The following is a 516-nucleotide window of genomic DNA, read 5'->3' on the forward strand; positions in this document are numbered from 1 at the left end:
AGCCTAGTCACTATAATGACTAAGCTATCTGGGCTCTAGTCTGAACTATAAATTTAATTTAAAAAATTACAGAATCCTTGGGAACTGGGACAGCTCACTCAGTATAGTGACTAGGCTAAGGGTTCAATGACCAAACAGTCAGGTTTTGGTTCCTGGCATGGGCAAGAGATTTTTCTCTTCTCCATAGCATCCAGCACTCTAGGGCCCACTCAGCCTCCTATACAATGGGTACTGGGGACTGTTCCCCAGGGCTAAAGCAACAGGGTACTGAAGCTGACCACTAACCTTCACCTAATGCCAAGATTAAGAATGGTGGAGCTATACCTCCCTCCCTTAATACATCTGTATGGTGTGGTGCTTAATTAATTAATTAAGTCCAGGGACAACTTTACCTTTTACATAAACACAGAACATAACAGAGTACAAATATACAAAGCTGATTCAAGATGGGTTGAGCAGTTTGTAACGCTTCTATGATGTAGCTTCAGAATATGGACCAGTAACCCATGATATGGA

This window comes from Cryptotermes secundus, unplaced genomic scaffold (assembly GCF_002891405.2).
Source record: "Cryptotermes secundus unplaced genomic scaffold, Csec_1.0 scaffold2650, whole genome shotgun sequence".
Classification (NCBI taxonomy): Eukaryota; Metazoa; Arthropoda; class Insecta; order Blattodea; family Kalotermitidae; genus Cryptotermes; species Cryptotermes secundus.